This window comes from Dermacentor albipictus, unplaced genomic scaffold (assembly GCF_038994185.2).
Source record: "Dermacentor albipictus isolate Rhodes 1998 colony unplaced genomic scaffold, USDA_Dalb.pri_finalv2 scaffold_28, whole genome shotgun sequence".
Lineage (NCBI taxonomy): Eukaryota > Metazoa > Arthropoda > Arachnida > Ixodida > Ixodidae > Dermacentor > Dermacentor albipictus.
The window spans coordinates 2278375-2297404 of NW_027225582.1; the positions used below are offsets into that span (position 1 = coordinate 2278375).

At 44.5% G+C, this 19030-nt stretch overlaps 1 protein-coding gene across 1 annotated transcript in view; it reads left to right on the forward strand.

Moving 5' to 3' along the window:
• The window catches only part of LOC139052613 (putative phospholipase B-like 2), a 218882-nt gene that overhangs the window by 128409 nt on the left and 71443 nt on the right, over positions 1-19030 (forward strand). The gene's annotated exons all lie outside the window — the stretch shown is intronic.

Here is a 19030-nt window from a genome sequence, read left to right on the forward strand (position 1 = left end):
GACTAAACTGCAGTGCCAGATGGCACGACTGCGAAATAGTTCGTTATATTTAGTAGGGTCACATTCAGTTTCAATGCGCTGTGGTCGATTATTCCACACAGTTGGGGTTTGAAGGGGGAATGAACGGGGCAAACGGTGCGCCACAAGTGATTCGTTTGACTTTACATGAAGGAGCAGGGCGATGAAAGGTAGTTGAGGGTGGATTGGAAAGGCATCGCGCAGAAATATGTGGTGGTATAATTTATTAAAGTGAAACGCATGCGAATTTACGGCTGTTGGGTAAAAGTTCCAACTCGGCGCTTTGTTTTGAATATGTTACGTGAGAAGTACCACGATTGATCTGAAAATGTGAAACGGCAAGCACGATTTTGAAGTCATTCGATGTCATTGAATAAGTATAATTGGTCAGGATCATAAATAGCAAAAGCACGTTTAATGGTGCGGCGAATAGGTCTAAAGTATGTGAGTTTACTCGAGTGCATAAGTGTCTAATTTAGGTTCACCTCAGCATGTCGAGTGAGCGGTTAGCTGAAGGCAAAATTAATGTGGTGCTTTCTTGGTAAGTAGCGGTTTAAATGAATTCCAATATTTTTTAAGTGGTGGTATGTTCGACGGGACTACCATCTAAATTAGACCAGCAAGAAATTAATGATAACTGATAAGAAAATGACATACCTTTTGTTTTAGAGAGGTGAATTTGCATTAACCAGGGTGAATACTATGAATTGATGGTGCCTAAATCAGTTTGCAGAACCTTGGGGTCCACGTCAGTGTAGATACTCCGAGAAACTACGTAGTCTACAGCAAAAATTTTAATTTTAGAAGAAATACATGTCGACTTGTCGGCTAATCATTTGCAAATATTTTAAAAATACATTACCTAGTACACTGCACTGAGGAACACCAGATTATACGTGAGCGCACAACGTGTTGAAAATGTTTGCATACACGAACTGTTGTCGAAATGAACCAGCGTCTTTATTGTCTGTGCCACAGGGGTACAGAAAATGACATTAACTTGTTAATACCTTAAAATTTAATATCCTTCGAATGGGACCACAGTGATAGGCTGAGTTCCATTATTTATTTTATTTATATACAAACAGAGTGAGCCATAGCTCTGGCCCAAGCAGAAATGGCTAGTTACCACAGAAGAGCAGGTTTGTTTATCAACATGCCAACAAAACACCCTAATAGGGCATATTATTCCAAACATGTTGCGTATTAATTCTGCATCGTGAAAACATTAAAGATAAGTAAGGTACACTCCCTTTAAACAAATTCATTAACATTGGCAAGCAAGTCAAGCATAACAAGCAGCAGTGCAAAAACACCAAAAAATAAGTAAATATTGCACAGTGGAAAGAACTACAACAAACGTGTTTCTATTTCCATGATGAAATTCCCTGAATCACACACTTTAAGTGGCAGCAAATTCAAATCAGCAACATTTCTGGGGAAGAAACTGTGCCTACATCATTCACTTTCTGTAAATATAGGAACTATGAAATGTCCTTGGAATCACCTTGTTTTTGTTCTGGCGGCTGGCTTAACACAATCGGGCAAATTAACATAAATATATACGTGCAAAAAGGCTAGGCAAGCAACTTTTCGAAGTGCCTCCAATGTGGAAATGTTTTGTTTTATATTATTATAACTTCAGCTTATTCGTGGCTTAGTGCCTTCTCACAACTTGGCTATCAAATGCGCACTCCCATCCCAACGTCCCTACATTCTGACGATACTCAATTTCGAGAAGTATGCATACGCTGGAGTGGTTGTAAACGTAGGAGTCATGGTACCACCCTGGTGACCCAATGTTTACGTAGCGGTAGTGATAGTAGTGGTCCGCCAATGCCACTAGTACGATGTTATACTTGCAAGAGAGACCCGCCGCGGTTATGGTGGCTATGGTGTTGGGCTGCTCAGCACAAGGTCGCCGGATCAAATCCCGGCCACGGCGGCCACATTTCGATTGGAGCGAAATACGAACATATCTGTGGACTTTTATTTAAGTGCACGCTAAAGAACTCCAGGTGGTTCGAATTTCCGGAATCCCTCACTACCGCGTGCCTCATAATCAGATCGTGGTCTTCACAAAGAAAAGGCCATAATACTTACAAAAGAAACAAGAGAAATGTTAATGCTACCAGAAGCTCGTGTAATTGGGCTGTCTTGAACAAAAATACGGACAACCATTGAGAGCATGCCCATTTGTCTTAAGTATATCTTGTGCATGTTTGTTGATTATTGGCTTATCTTAAACAAAAACTTGAATAATGCGTGCTATGGCAGTGCTATGCAAGCTAATCATGAGCTTAAATATGGAATGAGGAATTTACACCCCTCAAACAGTTAAGTTTGCATTACAAAAACAGATAAGTGAACATGTTCAATTCTAGAGATCGCAATTTACAACAACGGCAACGTGGATACAGCAATCTTACCCACCACATCCTTTGTAGTTGCGATAATCACTGGCATGCTACATTATTAGGTCACAACAGGTAGTGGCAGCCATTTAAAGCCCCAGCACCTTGCTGAAATCCGGTAATGACGAAGAATTCAGAAATTAGAGTGCCCACTTCGGCAGTTGCCATCAGAGTGCCCATTTCAGCATTTCGCCATCGTCAGCCGTTCCTGTGCTAGGTTATAAAGGTGATCAGCACAGATTTGTATATCATTTTGGTTGTGGAGTGTCCCACACCAAAAAATGCACCGATTGTTTGATCTGCTGTCAAGAAAATCCGCTACAGCGCAATCCTAACACTATATCTCAACAGAAATTGCGCCTGTCATGGGAGTGGCTTGTCGCTGCCAATTGCCGTGGCGGGCATCCTCAACGTACGTGGCCTGGCTCACGAGGAAAAACTTAAAACTTGACTTCGCCCCCTTGAGGCAATATCTCCTCAAAGGAATGCGAGTTCCGCGGAAACTGCCATCGCTCTTGGGGCACAGTACCAAATGAATGCACGGCAACCGCACTAATTGTGAATACGTTAGCCAGCAGAAGCTGTTCGGCAGCTCAGGGGCGATTCCTTGCGTTGTTGGCCTCATGCTGAAGCCTGCGAATATCCTGACAATCGCTGGCTGGAAGAAGCACATATGCCGCCATAAACTGGCGTATATCGTCCTCATGCGTCTCAATAATCACTGCTTGGAAGCTTTTAAACTGAGGACGCGATTTTTCCAAGTTTAGTGGTTCGGCTATACAATGGGCAATTTGCTTGCTCCGCCTTCAAACAGCTTAAGGCTGGGTGCGAAAACAGCATTCATTAAGCATTCCTTATATTTTTCGCAGCGTTTCTTAAACGCTTGCTCCCTAACTAATTTCATTGGTCCTACTACTATTGGTGGAGCAAGCAAAATACGCTGTTTTACTGCAGCGCGAGATTGATCGTCATGAAATTTGCACGTAACCTGCCGTGGTGCCGTTGTGCCCATGGCGTTGCCCTGCTAAGATCGAGGGTGCGGAATGAAATTGCGGCCGCTGGGCCCCATCTTTTAGGGGGTGAAATGCAAAAAGGTCCGTGTGTGGCGCATAGGGTGCACATTAAAGAACCCCAGATGGTCAAAATTATTCCTAAGCCCCCTACTACAACATGGCTAGAACCAGATCGTGGTTTTGGCAGGTAAATATCCAAGAATTTTGTCTATTTTAAACATGCTTCTATAGCGGCGACTGCGCCTTAATGACATTAAGGAACTTCAGGACTTTCCCCGATCTGAAGGACCGACGCTGCGAGACAACTTGGCATTCTGGCAAGCACTACCTCCTTAGCAGAGTGGAATACCGTACATACAAGGCGCACAAGACTGCACCGACTAAACCCATCACTTCAACTCAGACCTCCAGCCGGTGTGCACCGCCGTGAAGCGTCTCTTCTGTGTCGGTTATGGCTTGGAGTGGCCTTCACGAATGCCTACTCAACACTAATTGGAATGGCTGATAGTCCTGCATGTGATGTTTGCGCATGCGAGAACATTGACCACATATTGTGCCATTGTCCTCAATTTCAGCCACAAAGACAGTATTTGTCCGACACATTGAGGAAACTAGACGATCGTCCTCTGAGTGAACAGACAATATTAGAGCACCGTCCCGACCGATCATCGGCTCAGAAGGCAGTGAAGGCACTTTTGTGTTTTCTCAGAACTTCTGGTTTGCTCGAGCGACTTTAACTGAAGTGCTGTCCGTACACGTACCTACACCTTCTATCTCCCTTCTTTCTCTTCCCCTTCTCCCTTCCCCCAGTGTAGGGTAGCCAACCAGACTATTGACTGGTTAACATCCCTGCCTTCCTGTATTCTTCTCTCTCTCTCTCAGGACTTTCCCGTTTGTTGGCATTAACATCGCCCATGTGGCACCGGCGCAACCCAAGCAATAGCCTACGAGCCAAAGTTATGTTCAGTTGATGTAAAATTTGACTCTGGTAGGCTACCGGATGGAAAAATCTAGAAAAGCTATGCCAACCTGGAAATCCAGCGTCAAGGGATAAATGCAGTTCGTTAATGAATCCAGCTGGCTGAATGTCGCAAGATCAGTCCTGCAAAAACAACACTGGTACTGGAAAATGGTGTTATCTTCTTTAAAGAAGTTAATGACTTTGGAATGAATTACACGTTGCAAATATTTAAAATTGTGCTTTTCAGAAAAATAGGTCGACAGTTTATTGGAGACAACCGATCACAGGATTTGAAAATGGGAACGCCTTTGGCTACTCTGCAGTCATGAGGGGTGCTCCCGGTCGACAGCGATTGCCAATGAAGAATGGCAACCGTTTCGGCTAAGCTAGACGGGCTATTCCTACGCGTAGTGTTATTTAAGACTGTGATTATTAATTAAATTATTTATTTATTTATTTATTTATTTATTTATTTAAGGTCCTCAAAGGCTCCGAAGTATAGTATTGCGTGAGGAAGGTTACAATAAGGCTATACAATCAAAAGGAGCAAGGAAACTTGTACAGAAATTTACCATTATGGAAATGGAAGCTATGCAATAATATGCGAAAAGGGTCGTGTCCAGTTTATACAGTTCAGGCTGGAGTAAGAAATTTGTGCATCTACAGGTAATTCTATTTAAAACACGTTCGCCTGACGTATTCGCACATAAATTCAAAGTCAACATTTCAAATGTGCACTTAACGCTTGTCTAAAAGTCACAGGATTAACAATATTAGATATTGTGTCAGGAAGAACATTCCAATATTTATTAGCCTGTGGCAGGAAAGATGAATTAAATGCGTTAGTTTCGCCAAAGAGAAGTTGAAAGCTATGTTCGTTATGTAGACGTGTTTAAGAACGGAATGGGCGAGTTAAATTTAAAGAAAACGAATGTTCACTGCGAATTATTTAGACAATAATCAAAGTAGAGGAAATAAATCAACGTTTTTCTAAAAGCTGGAGTGTTAGTGCTATCTTGATGTTTGCTACACTAGAGAGTATGTTATAATCCCTAACCATGAATCGAGTGGCTCCGCTCTGAATAGTTGCACGGTCATTGATTAGATAAGTTTGGTAAGGAGACCAAATGGGCGCAGAATATTCACGTTGAGGGCGAACAAGTGTTTGATATGCTAGTTTGCGAGTAGTTTGAGGAGCATTGTAAAGGTACGCTTCAGATTGCCGAGTGTACGTGAGGCTTTTGCTGGAATTGAGTTCACTTGAGTTAACTATGAAAGATTTGGTGAAATGAAATGTGCTTGAAAGAGAACGGCTATTAAGTGTGTAGTAAAATGAAGAACTTATACGTTTACGAATAAAAGCAATCAACTTCCATTTATATGTATTTAAGGTAATTTGCCATGAGGAACATCAATGGGAGATTTGACCAATGTCTTGTTGAAGAGCGATGGGGTCATGAAACCATTTTTTCCCCTAAGTGTTGCGTTATGTTAGATGCAATTACGTATTGAAGAATTTTTCCAGAGACAGTGTTAGAGATATAGGGTGGTAGAACTTTTGTTACCAGATTTACATGCAGGAATGACTTTACCCAGCTTCCTATCATATGCCACCTCGAATGACAATAATGATCGTTCAAAGATGCGGCAAAGAATAGTACTAGAACGAATGATGGTGTTCTTGAAAATATTTAAGTCTACACCAGCAGACTTGGATGCCTCAAAAGTACTAATTAATCTGGAAATACTATCAGGGTTTATGTAGATTGGCTCCATAAGCCGGTAATTTACCTCTGTTGGTGAAGGCACTTTGGAATGATACTGCTGGGTAAACATAGCGGAAAATTGATCGTAAAACCATCTGCACAGTTCTCTCGACAGACAGGGATGCCGGAATCGTCTTGCAGTGATATACTACATGTAGTAGCATACGGGGAGATAGGTTTCCATAAGTTACTGGGGTAATTTTGAAGCGGTAATTGCATATCATGTGAATTTTTTTTTGCCTTTCGCACGGCACTACGGTAGGCCTTTTCGGCAATCGTATGTTTTACCCAAGCAGCTGGCCTTCCGAAAGCTTTTGCTGCTCTGAAAAGGCGCTTATTTTTATTCCCTAAATTACGGAAGGTCCTGTGAAACCAAGGTTTCAACTAACTATGACGGAAGGATATCTTGGGTATGTAAGTACGCATTAATTCTAGTACTTTGCCCCTGTATAGGACCCAGTTTTCATTCATTCTCCTTTGCGAGAAATTAGTGAGGAATTGAATAGAAAAGCGCTAAAATTATCGCTATGTGGAGTAGAAATTGGCTGTCTTATAAATCAAAATATTCTTAGGTGTCACATGACGCGAATGAGAAGATACATTCACCGTTAATTGGTTAGGCTTGTGATCACTGAACCCTTGATTGCGCGTAATGGTGTTTGCAGTTTTGCGAGTGGTAGTTAGAATAGGATCCAAAGTATTATCATTCATAGTTGGTTGGTTTATTAGCTGAACAAGACAAAAATCAAGAATGAATTCAATGAATTTCTTAGAGTTATGCGATTTACTGGTGATATGTTGCCAGTCTATGCCCGGGAAGTTAGTCTCCAGGTAAGAAATGTGTGCATTCGGGAACTTATTCTTTACTAAGGCTATGTTCAGCAAAGTGAGAACAAGGTGAAAGCAGAAGCCAACGTTTCAACAAGTGGGCTTGTCTTCCTCAAGGCGACATATACTTCCTCCTGTTTTCCCTAAAGCTATGTTGTCATACGAACCGTAAATGAATGTGTCCGGGCTGTCTGGTGGCCTGTAGCATACACCGAAGATTGAATTTACCGAATGTAGAGGTAATGAAATCCACAATATATCAAAAGGGGTAGTAATATGTGATAGAAAGGACGTAAAATGCGATTTTGTTGCGAACAACACTCCTCCTCCCCTTTTGGCGATTCTGTCGTTCCGGTATATAGTGTAAACTCAACAGTACGGCAGAATTTCAGCGTCAATAATATCAGGGTTAAGCGATAAGCCAAGTGATGGGGCAAGCACCCAGTCAAGCTGCAGCTTAGGAGCTTTTTGTGCTTGTCCTAGCATTCTTCTTTTTGTACAAAAGAAATGCTGAAATAAATTGACTTGACTTGACTTGACTTGACATGTTTCTGTTAGTGCTAAAATATTACTATAGTTGTTTTCTAGGTATGAGCACAGATCAGTGACTTTGGGAAGCACGCTTCAAACAACAGTGCATGAGAATAATAAGGTTGCTGTTGGTTGGCTGTTATCCCACTGAGGCTTGGAACTAGAAGCATTTGAGCGTGGAACATATTTGTATGCTAGCTATCGGAGAGATTGCCCAATGGAGCCAGAGACGGCGTCATACCTGAACACGCTGTTATTCATTTTCATTCGGTCAGCATTCAATTTTCAAGGCAGATTACTAGCTTTCGTGTGAGGGAGAAGATGCTTCCTCGCAACGCGTGTCCCAAAACCATACTCATCACGAGCTGCAAATTGAGTGCCTTTTAACTTGAAACCATTTCTTATTACAAGCCGCTTATCCTTGAAGCCAAATTTTACTATTACTGGTCTGCATTTATCTGAAGTGAAACGAGCGAGATGATGAGCACGTTCAATTTCGTTTGGTTTGATAGTGGTGCCGAGGTCTCTGGAACACAAGTTAATAATCTTGGTTGCAGAGGATGACCGAGTCTCAGATGAGGCATCCGGAATGCCAAAAAACACAAGATTAGACCGGCGAAGTCGGTTTTCAGCGTCGTCACAACGAGAGTGAATAGTTTTGAGCTGGCTAGAGAGGCTGAGATGATACTCAAATGTTTCCGACGCGGACGCTGGTGTGGCAGTTTCAAAGGAAACAAGGTTAACTTCGACACCGCGAATTCTTGTGGACAGTAGCTTCAAATAAACGTCGACAGAAACCTACCAGTTTTAAAGCTTTCATTTCATCGCGTATTTCATTTTGACCGGTTTCAATACGTTTAACAGTTTCTAGGACAGCCTTAAGTGTTTGCGGTGCGGAATTTGCTCCGAAATCAATGGACAGAAGTATTATTAGTCTGTCATTACATCTGACGAGGTTGCACATATAACGCTTAAAGGTATACGTCAATTCGTCGGGGCGCGACACCGGAAAAAGACAGCGCGATTACTGGTCTTTAGACAAGTACGATCATTGAGATGACCAACGTGGAACAACAAATGGGGTGAGTGCTCTATGTTTGATGCGGTGTCGAGCCCAAGCGCCGTGCTCTGTGGAAGGCTTATATATGGCACCCATCCCTTCTTGACAACCGAGGTGACAGGAGCCTACGCGTGTAGCCAGCCGAAGCCACGTAGCAGGTGAAGTAGCGATGGCGGCGGCCATTATTCGGATCCGTGTGTTGACTGCGGCTTGTCCAGCAACGGCGTGGGGGCCGATTGTACCGACCATGTGTTGACAGGTTGGCTTTTGAGTAGTTCAGAGTACTTGAGGCAGTCGGGGAAGAAACCAAAAGGGCGACCTGGAACAACAAATGGGGTGAGTGCTCCATGTTTCATGCGGTGTAGAGTCCCAAGAAGTTGTGACAAGTAGGTAAACGTTTACGTTTGTTTAACAATAACGAAGTACCACTTCCAGTTATTTCAGAAGAACAGGCACCTTTCAATTGTAATAGTGACGATATAATTAGCGAGTACGACCACACAATACCAGGAAGCTCTTGCGAACTAATTAGCGGGCGAACTCAGGCTGTGATTTAACATTAAGAAATAGTTTTGCTGCCAGATTGATTCCTTGCCAGAAATTAATTTTGAAATGGGAATGGCATATTTCCATCACTTACTTTATTATTGAATAATTAGCTGCGACATAAAATGCTAAGTGGTTTCTACAATGATGTTCACGAAGTGTCATCCACCTCCGAATGTAGCTCGAAACGAACAAACTGAGTCCAGAAGGATTTCTCAGAAAGAAACGTTCGCAGTTGAGGAAAAATTTCTCCTGGATCGGTATTCGAATACAACACCAGCCATTTTCTGGGGCAGTCGCTCTACCATCTGTGTTAACCAGGTGGCTGGCAGATCGCAGCACGATTTAATCGACAAATCGAAGCACAGGGATGCTGAATAGGGGAAATTATTTCTGTGGAAGGCCACAAGAGCCAGGAAATATTATGAAAGGGGAAAGTTGTCATCTACCCGAATGTAGCACAAAGCTACAATGGAAACAAACACGGGTTTCTCAGGAGGAAAGCATCCCAGTAGAGGAAAATTTCGTCCAGGGGTGCGCCGAGTTTCTCGTTCACCCGAGTTTTGCGCAAGTTTGCTCGACGGCAGTCAGTGAACAGAGATAGCGCGGAACGCGCAAATGCTACAGGCAAAAAAAATATGTTAATAAAAAGCCGCGTGTGACAACATGAGCGCACCCTGCGCGGCACGCTACTTCCACGTTTCAAGTGCAGAAGGCTGCACAACGAAACGCGCCAGCGCCGCGTATTCCTATCAATGGATTATCGCAACTTAGCAGTACCGCGACTGTCCCGCTGTCTGTCTACACACTTGCCGTGAGCTGCTTGCCACGCCTTTCCCGGGCGCGTCAAGGGCGTGCCTCCTCTTTCGGGCACTATCTTTCTTTCCTCCATCGAATGCGAACAGGGTACATGCGGCGCATTCTTGCACCTACACTTTCATTCAGACGAATGCGTTGGAGTACAACAAATAAAAGAACGAACATTTTTATTTCTTTATGTATGTGCTTTTCGTTTTGAATGCTAGAAATTTCTTAGGACAAACGGAGATTGAGCAAAATATTAAATTTTACACTTCTTGCCGCGAGTGGCGACAGTCAAGCGAAAGCTTGGAAGCGGATACATTGAAGGGTGTCGCACGCACGAGGGAGTTCATACGGTGAGAAGTCGCCTAGGGGCGCTGCAGTGCTATTCTCAATAAAGTCAGTCATGACCATGACCCATGGGGGGTCATGACCACTCATTCTCGATTAGGGGAATAGAAACGCAGCGAATCGATACGCCTGTTCATCGCAGGCGCTTCACCAGGCTATTAAGGCCCCCGTTTTATCAACTAAGAACGACACAATCAGATACGGTCAGATCAGATCAGATACGGCAGCAACGGCTGTCGATGCACAATGGCGGTACGTTATTTTATGGTCCGTAGTGACGCAGTTCAGTGAAAACGTACCAGTTAACTTTGTGCGCGAAGCCTCTGCGATACATTGCGAAGAGGTGCGTGCTTTCCAACGACACAATTCGTCGCTTGTCATCGCTTGCCCAGTGAAGGTGCCGCTGAGCGGATGTACGCAGTATTTGAGTGTGTTGTGCAGTCCAAGGTGCTTCCGGATTACCTCTGCTGGAGCCAGCGGCGATTGCAGATGAATATCGTAACAACACCGCAGCAATCGCATTTTGGCAGGTGAAGGCTCTTGTGTGCAGTTATCAAATGAGACTTCGATCGGAGAAAGGTGTGGGAACTGTTGAGTGCGCAGTGCTTGTGATGAAGAAATGTCATTGTACTGAGTCTAGTAGAGCGAGCGATTCTCGGACGCTGATCGTGTTTACGACGCTGTGGCACCGATACATCACCGATGACAGAGCAGCCATCTCAAACAACTGCTGCGATACGCACTCCTCAGCATCGTCGTCGCCCTCGGCGCACCGACGCCGTGCAAGCAGCTACAGTGACGTGCCGATAATTATTTACTGTGCGCTACGTCACCACAGTCCAGGCAATGAAACCGTGTTGTGGGGCCATCTAAGCCCGAGAAGATATATGCATAAGCCAGCGACAGTCAACGCTTCGTTTTTGATAGTGGTGCTCAGTACATCACCGATGGCAGTGCGTTGTGAGTATTTTATGTCGGCGGTCAAGATTGATGCCTCTCAGCTCGACACAGCGTCGCTGTTACCGAAAGATAAGTTGGGCGTGGCCGAACCGTGGTGGGTGCGCGCACAAAAGTTACATGGCTCGCGTGGCGAGTGACCTCTGGTTTTGATTGACAGGCGAACTCGTGCTAAACTCGTACATCGCGAAATCCCCTCCGAGTTCAACTCGGGAAATGGGGGCGGCAGCAGCAGCCTGTGTCATTGCATCCAGCGGCAGCAAGCGTCAGTATGACCGTCTGGACCCGTTCACCTACATGACCGACGTGGAATTTCAGCGTCATTTTCGCCTGTCGGAGACAATGTGGTGGGCTTCATTCGCTCACCGCCGTAGAGCAAGTCCTCTGCGCCCTCCGTTTCCACGGTACTGGGAGTTTTCAGGGAAGCGTCGGCGCCGAGCGTTACATTGGACGTCATAAAACTGCTGTTAGCCGCTCTATCAGAGATGTGTCTGACGTGCGTCTCGATGCGGCAGTGCGTAAGCGGTGGCTAGCTTTCCCGAACACTGCGGCTGAGCAGGCTTATATAAAAGAATGCTTCCTACTTCGCAGGAACATTACGAACGTTGTCGGGTGTGTCGACAGAATGTACGTAGGAATTAAGGCGCCTTCAATGTCAGCGTTACTGTGATTTAGGGGCCCTATAACATAAAACTATTCCAATATGTTTCTATTCCAATCTCCTGTCGTAAAATTTGCGTAAGCACCAACGCAAGCATCGGGCGCTCACCCGCAAGGTTGTCTGAACAGACCAATCAAACGCTCTCCTCGTTCATAGGAGGTCACTTTTGTTTGCTTGAAAAACGAATAACATTGCCTACACTGAGCGGCTTGTCGCATCTAATTGGCTGACAAGAAGCGAGGAGAACGCTCAAGTGGAGAGGGATTCGATGGGGCCGAGCCACTGCACCGAAAGTCGATAACCGGATAAAGAGGGTGGTGCCGGCGTCTACGATTGGTCGGCTTTCCCTTACTTAGCTTGCAGTGGCTGGTCCAAAATCGCGGCGGCATGCAACGGAAGCTCAAGAATGACGCTCAAACGGACCCTCAGCAAAGAAGAGTTGGCAGAATGAGGGGTTAAACGTGCCGAAAGTGCTCGAAAACGTTACACGGCCACGCAAGAAGTTTTATTATGGGCAAATACACCCATGCTCCCCCACAGGTGCGAGTAGCCAGCGTCTGAGCGATCGGCGGCAGCCATCTTTTATTCTTTTCGGAACGGGGCAGCCTGCGGCTATTCGGAAGAAAATTCAGTTTTGTTCGGCATATTAATATATCTTTATCGCGTACACGTCACTTTGACGCGGTGAGTTCTTGCGGTTTTGTAACATCGCGTGACAGGCAGGTGAAGTGGGTGCAGCCCGAAGACTTTTTACCAATAGCCGAGGGCTAATGGCGAAAAGGGGCGAATCAGAAATAACTGTTTTTCTTTTTTCTGTCAAATCATGCATAATCAGTGTGTATACACATCATATCACATGAGGAGGTATCGCGGTTTTCGTGACGTCGTGTGACAGACAGGTGAAGTGGGGGTGGTCGAAAAAAGTTTTTGACCAATCGTGGAGGGCTGATAGCAGAATTGGAATAGAAAAGTTTGGAATAGTTTTACGTTATTGCGCCCTAGCATTGAACCAATGTCTAGACCCACCATATTGCCAAATATGTCACTTCTGTGTAGCCGACTTAAATTTTGTGTGACTGACATCTCACATGCGGCTGCCTATGATACTGGCTCTTTCGCTGGTTGCTGACTTTTTGCTGATTGTTCTACTTGGCTGTCAGGGTGCCTTCCAAATGGCTCACTTTCTTGGGAAAGAGGTTAATCAGGTATAATTAGATAAATCGATATCCCAAATTGTGTGAAGTAACCTATGAATGCTAATCTCTTAAAGAACTTGGGGTTCTTCATTGATGAAGTTACTTAGTATGCATAATGCTGAATTTTGGTCGTGCGTCATGTATCGGACGCACTATGAAACAGTGAGGCATTGCACAATTCGTTGCAGCGCGAGATGTGGATGTTGTGCCAAGCCGGTTGTACCTATGCATTGTGGCAAAATGAAAATGCATTGAGAATCGTAGTGTGCTGGCTTGCATGAAGAAAAACTTCAGATTGTTTGCTCTGTTCACTGCTGATGCATGTGGCAGAGGTTGAGTTTATATTTTTTTTGTGGGGGGAGGGGCAGCGTTATTCTGGATGGATAAATAATATATTTCCGTCTCATAATCAGGCTCTAATTCTTAAGCAGTAGAACAATGCAGATCCAATGCTTTGCAGAACTCGGTGTCTGTGAAGATGTCATGAACCACCAAGGCACAATTGCATATTGGGAGAAATGTGGTGCAGATGCCAATGAAAAGTGGGTCTTTAACCCGCCATGATAAAAATAAAAACTGCAGAGCAAATAGACCTTTTGTACAGCATTAGAGCAATGATTACGCAAAACGTGATATGCTCAAACGAGTAAAAGCTTGCCGTAATGCCAAAGTAGGATGAGCGACATGCCGCATGTTTAGGCATTGAACATGTCTTGTAACCGCTATTTTTATTGTAAGCCTCGCTGTCACACCTTTCCCTTCGGCACTCCCTTTACTGAAACGTGGCACTGTCTTTCCATTGGTGTCATGATGATGATGGTAACGGCAGCATTAAGACTAGTTAATGCTTGCCCCTTTGATTCCTGTGAGCTTAGTGGTAAAGAATATGCCAGGTGCATACATACACCTGTGCTGCAAAGTTTAACACTTGTGATTTTTGGAGAGCTAATTTGTGTTGGGACATGTCAAAGCTGTGCGCCATTGTGGCCTAATAACTAGAGCATTGGTGAGGTTGAAGACTGGGTGTATTGGCATAGAAGCTTGAAGTTGAATTGCACAACAATTCGACGGGACACAAAGAAGAGAAATACACATAGCAGTACGCTCTGCTGTGTGTGTTACTCTTATTTGTGTGCTATCGAATTGTTGAGCGATCCAACTTCAAATAGAGCAATGGGCTTCTTTGGTGCAGGACGGAGGATGTGTGAGCTATTCGACAACAAGCTAGTGCCTTGCCACCCAATTATGGAAGTCTGAAGGTTTGCAAACAAAGCTTTGCTTTCAAACCCACCTGCTCATGTAATACAAGCACTGATTAAGAGAACTGTCATACAAAAATAATGGTAAAATCAATGGCCTGTGAAAAGTGTAATTTGTATATTGACACTTTTGACATAATAGGTGCCATACCGGCCTCAAAATTGTACTCGACAGAGCAGTTTGTTTCCTATATGAAGCACAACCTCCCGTTACATGCTGTGCAGATAACCAAGCTCAGTTTTTGACGTGGTACACAACATTCACTGTAATCAGTTTTTGATTGTAAAGAAGTGCCAAACACCACCTCTTTTTCAAGGACGTCATGGGAATATTTGGCAAGGCCTTTTTACAGCCCCTCATAGTGGAAGTGTGGGCAGCCCGCTTTGCTTGGATGCCTCTATATATTTCTGCTCCTGATTATTGTGTGTTATCAAGTCGCAGAAGTCTATGCAACTGGTGCAAGGTATTACGTGATTCTATAGTCGGATACAACCTTATGAGACTGCGGAATCTGCACTTTAAGGCAGGTGAACACAAGGCTGCACCAATGGGCACGCACTCTAGACTGACGTCGTGCCGGCGGACGCACTAATACCCGCTCGTTGGAGAGGGACTATTTCTTTAGACGTGGAAGCAATCGGCTGCTGCGCTTTGGTCATCTGGGCGGGGCCTCTCCCGTCTTCTGAAGTTGTATCCGATTGTAGAGGATGCCGCTTTTCCTACAACACAAAAGGACAAAGTATGCAATTCCTTGGCCTATGAAATGGAGACATCACAAGTGAGTTATGCAAGGGCTTAAGCTGTGTAAAAATTAGTACATGCAAATATATGACATTGTGAAAGAATACACTGTATCGAACATGTATGGTATGGCATGTTTGAATTGGGGAGTGTTGCATTCATATACACAGCCTATAGGTGATAGCATCATTAAGCTCCTGCTGTGTTTCCTGTCTTTTCATTGTGAATTACACAGACCATTCAACTTGCAGCTAATCAAAATGCACTGAATTCTTGCACATAGAAAGAACAAACAGCACAATGACGTGTATGCTGCATTAGTGTTTTTATTTGCATGGTCCAAGAGTGGCACAGGTTGTCTTACGTTTTTGCCTATCTTGAAGAGACACCAAGTGCATGTTACAAGTGACCTAATATGCCCAGCACAATGTTTACTGCAATAATTTTATCGATGTTCTTGAATAATAAACAAAAAAATAATCTCAAAGCTCATTTAAGAGGTGTCTTCTGGGGGCTCGACTGGAGGGCAGTGAGGGCACCGATAATACTGTTGCGGAGCAGCCCTCTAGACCTCTGTCACAATCTCAAGAGCACGTGCCTGGCTCTCGCCTACTGCGACCAGGCGGTTGAGTGCCTCCAGCAACAGAATGTTTTGGTGCAAAAAAAGTGGATTATTCGAATGAATCAACCGCATATAAACCATTATCTATAAAGAAAACTTTTCGTTGCACTATTGGTACTAAGCACCCTTAACTGCGGAAGCCTTTAGTGTAGTATGCATAATAAAACAATGTGTCTGGACAACGTTGCCTTAATTTTCATAACTGGGGTTGTCTTTTTTAGAGCCGATTGCCATGTTGATTAGTATGCCAGCAGCTGAGGTGTCCCCGCACCTTCATGAGTCTCGACTGTCAGCACCACAAACCTATTTTCGTTCCCTGCAAAAAAATGCATCTCCCTACAATCCCGTCTCATACGAGCTGATGGCATCCTATGCCTACAAACATATTTTTGTCCCATTACGCAATTTTCTACTGTCTTCGGCTGCAGTTCTCTCTCCTTGACATCCATTCTGTCACGCCTATGTAATCACCTGTTATGAATTGGCAACAAGTGATTGAAGACGTGCATGGCCTGCCTGCCGATTCCATTTTTTTCTTAATCTCAACTGGCATATCAGTTGTCACGGTTTACTGCGCGCCACTGTCTTCCTGCCTTAATGCTATCTCCAACAATTTTTCTTACTTCACTTTCTGCACAGTACTCGACTTCTCAAGTTTCTTTGTTAACCTCCAGGTTTATGTCCCATATTGCATAACCGGTAGAATGCAATGATTCTAAACCTTTTTCAATGATATCGGTAACGTGGCGATCATGATTCGTTAATGCCTTCAATGTGCTGCTCAACCCATGCAATTTTTGTATAAGTTTCATGCTTTATATTAGTACCTGCTATTGATATTTCACCTGGTTAAATACACTCTTCCATAGATTCTGCGGGCTTAATGTCACTCATGAATTTCTCTTATCTCAGTACAGGGACCAACTGTTAACCTACAACGAAGTCACCAAGCAGTGTTACTTAGAGCGCAGGGCATTCCCCCTGCCACATTCTAAATTCAATAGGCCACAGGTGGTTACATTAAGGCTTCTGCAGACACGAACGTACCCTAGCCCGGTCATCACGAATAAAGGTATTCTGAACTGCGGGGTTTCAGTCTGTTGTAGTATGTGTGGGGGGTTTGCTCGACTTAGAACACATGCTTTGGCATTGCTTGGCGTTGGCCGGTGATGGTTCTCGAGGTGAACAGTGGTGGCAGCGGATGCTGCACAACGAAGTGCTGGCGGACCAACTCAGGGCTGTCCAGAGGCCCCGTGTGACGGCAGAGGGGCTCAGCCTCTCTGTACCGACGTGGGAGCGGCCCGCATCAGTCCCGGACTGATCCCTCAGGACCTAAATAAAGTTTTTCGTACCATACCCTACCAAGTCAGTGAAGGTTACCTTCATCTTTTCCATATTTTCCCGGGCCCACGTGCATGTAAAAGGACGAACACTCATTGGATCTCAATGCCTTCTTTAAACTGCTGGACATTCAGTTCGTTACTACGAAAGTGAGTTATTCCCTGCACTATAATTATGCTAATTATAAAACAGTAGAAATATACTTATCTGCAGTTTGTCGATGTCTCTTCACTGTGTTGGTAGCGAGAGCAATCGTCGGCACCACCTCCTTGTCGCGTCAACTCAGCGCACTCGCAGAAGCAGCACCGGACAAGCTGTTTCTTCAGCATTGCGCCGTGAACAGTAGGTGCGCGTTGCGATCTGCAAAATCGCCGAAGCTATTGGCAGTCTTACGGTGTGCACAGAAAGATTGCTCACGGAGGAACAGAACTATCCAAGAAATAGTGGTGATCGTCGAGCCTGATCACGACGTCGGGCACTGCAAGCTCGTTGTACGAGTTTGTTTGCACTGGGTTTCTTCGATGTTTAGCCGCCATGCTCGCCCGGTGAATGGATGTGATGACGGCACCACAGCGTTCCCTCGTGGTATAATGCGAAGCGTACTAAATTACAAATTAGTCCAATAAACATTCAGTGTGCATCTTGTAAGCTTTAAAATACTTCTAAACCACGTTAAAGTAACTGATAATACTGTACGAAATGCATTTGTTTTATAATTTGCTTGTGCATGTAATGCACTGAGTGGAATGACAAACAAGTGAAAGAAGGTACGACCATGCACCGGCGGTATGATCACGTCAGCCCCAGTTTGTCGACCGCCTTGAAGGCAACGCCGAAGGAATAATAACCACCCAGAGAGAATTTAGATAAACCAATGAGATTGGAGGCTTGTCGAATGATAAACTGTATCTCGGTACCATTCGTGCTTTCATCGTGGGGTGTCGCCAGAGGTCGTGAAGATGCCCAGTTTCGCCAAAATCGGCGCATCCTGCATAGCGCCCCTGGTCTGGGATCCAAACATAAGACCAACGCCCTTCCGGGGCGGTCGCTCTACTGTGTGAACTAACCAGGAGGATAGCACACTGGAGCGTGAGGGTGAATTAATCGCCAACACAAAGGGAGCACAGGGACACTAAATATGGCAAATTAATTTGCCGAAGCCCGCAAGGTGGAGGAAGGTTCATTAGAGGTAAAATTGTCATCCACACGAGTGTACAGAGGAAATGGAAATCCGAGGATTCCTTTGTAGGTGCATGTTAAGTTCTTTGCATTGTACTTTATATTTGACTTAACATTTTTACTTTACTCCTTACGTTACATTTTACATTTGCACCTCGCTTTACATTTTACACTTCTTTCTTCATGTTCTGTTGCCATATATTGAAATGTGATTTGTCTGAGGTCCACAGTAGATATCGTGAATTACTTGTAAATACCGGGACTACAGAGCCGTATTACGGACATGGTCCATCGCGCCATATTTGAAAGGTATGGGGCAACGGGGCAAATCATCACGATATGACAAATTATTTGCATTTAATGGCTCTCCAAAAACGTTAAGTCCGGCAGCAGGTTGTTCAAATTTCGATGGGGTGCTGTGCTGGTGACTGGACTGCAGTGAGAACAACGTCCACAGCGTCTGTGCCGACGCCCATTCCAACGTACGCAAGCATGACGATCTCTATTTGAATGGACTGGCAGGCTGTACCAAATATACCCGGCGAAAAGGGTCTGGTACAGCCGGAATAGCAAATTATGAGACAGGCACCACTTCATACCGGCCAGAAAGCGATATATTTCAGTAAGTCCAGTAAATTTTTTATTAGCATTATCACATGCTTTCGCCATAACATTCCACGGTAAGAGACAACGCCGAGGCATGTTTGGGGGGTCACACAGCTATGGAATTACATTGTCATCGATAGTAATCGGACAGCGACACAATGGCTTCCGTGTTAGGCAG